This window comes from Chrysochloris asiatica, unplaced genomic scaffold (assembly GCF_000296735.1).
Source record: "Chrysochloris asiatica unplaced genomic scaffold, ChrAsi1.0 scaffold00202, whole genome shotgun sequence".
NCBI classification, from domain to species: domain Eukaryota; kingdom Metazoa; phylum Chordata; class Mammalia; order Afrosoricida; family Chrysochloridae; genus Chrysochloris; species Chrysochloris asiatica.
Genome location: NW_006408720.1, coordinates 2,404,935 through 2,406,883, shown reverse-complemented (window position 1 = coordinate 2,406,883; position 1,949 = coordinate 2,404,935).

Below are 1,949 nucleotides of genomic sequence, written 5' to 3'. Positions count from 1 at the left end.
TTCTTTAAAGTTCTAAGGAAAAAATATTTCACTTTGACCACTGAGGTGCATCTGACCTGAGCCATGGTCTTTTCAATGGTCTCAAATGTGAAAATTAGACAGTGAGAAAAGAAGACATAAGAAATGATTCATTTGAATTATGGTGTTTAAAAGAATAAAGAGTATGAACATGGACTGCCGGAACAAACAAATCCATCTTAGAAAAATTAGAACCAGCATCCTCCTTAACAGCAAAAATGATGAGATTTTTAGCTCACTTACTTTGGACACATTACCAGGAAAGAGATAGCGCTAGAAATGGGCATCACATTTGGAAGAGTAGCAAAAATCAGGAAAACCTTCAATGGTATGAACTGATATAATAACCTCAACAATAGGCTCAAATATATAAAATATGGAGAAAGCAAAGAATCAGGGAATCTTTCTCTCTTACATTAGGTCTCCATGAATGGGAACTGACACATTGAAACTAACAATAGTAGCAAATTTTCACTGTATAATCTTTTCTTAATATTAGCATGAAAAAGCATTTATTGTAGTAAGTATTTCATATGAAAGTAAAACCTAGCAGGATCACCAGTACAAGTAGCAATGGGAGGGATAAACATAAACAGCCAGATTCCATAAGTGCAGTAAAAGAATGGATGCATCTGCATGTGGTGTTGGCAAAGAACATTGAATACTCCATGGACTTCCAAAAGAATGAACAAATTTGTCCTAGAAGAAGTACAGTTAGAATGTTCCTGAAATGTTCTCACATACTTTGCACTTGTTATCAGGAAGGATCAGTCCCTGGAGAAGGACATTGGGTTGCCAAGTAAGAATAACAAAGCAAGAGATAAAGATTTTTGTGCAAGCAAGAGGTTTATTTGCAGAAGTGGAAAATCTTGGTGAGGGGAGACAGATCATTCTTTGACATTGTGGCTCAATGTCTCTCTGAGCAAGGGTAGGGATGGGTTTCAAACAGGGCAATTATATATGTTTCTATGATAATAAAGAATAAGGGGGCAAAGAAAATGGGTGGCTCTTCCCAGAATTTGCTCAGTTAGGAGAGGTTATGATAATTGCAGCTTTTCAGCAAAATGTTTTCTGCCACAGGGGCATCTGGGATACTTGTTAGGTGCCATCGAGTTGGTACCGACTTATAGTGACCTTATGCACAGCAGAACGAAACACTGCCCAGTCCTGGGCCAACCTCACTATTGTTGACACGCTTGAGTCTACTGATGCTGCCACTTGGCCAATCCATCTTGTTGGAGATCTTTCTCTTTTTCTCTGACCCCTCCACCTTACCAAAGATGATATGCTTCTCCAGTGACTGGCCCCTCTGGGATACTGATAGTCAATTATTATGGGAAGGATTTAACAGCATCTCCTGCTGTTAAACTCAGTCGGGTTTGGAGGTTCTGTGCTTGTTCTGGACCAGTTCAAGTTGGTCTTGACCTTAGAGATTTCTGAAAAACAACTTCAAGGTTTTTATAACTTATAGTATTTCAGGATATAAATTGGGTTGTTCATGTTGTTCTTAAAATCCAAGGTTTTTGTATTGGGACAGCTTGATCTTTAGTTTCTTCAGCAAAACTATTAGTCATGCTTGTAGCTGTTTTTATTCTTCTTGATGTATCCTAGCCTACCTCAAGAGAACAAGTGAAAAAAGGAAGACCTTCAATCAGATGGATTGACAAAGTGGCTGCAGTAATGGGCTAAAACACAGCATTGATTGTGAAGATGGTACAGAATTGAGCAATATTTGATGCTATTGTACACAGGGTCGCTATGAGTCAGAACTGATTCCATGGCATCTAACAACACAAATAATAGAGAAAACATAGCATAGAATTATTCAGCAGGCCTACACCAATTTGTAAAATACTCATTTTCAGGACATGAGGGTAATATTTTAAACGTGGGAAGCCCCGGTTTCATCTTGTCGAAACTGTCACATCATG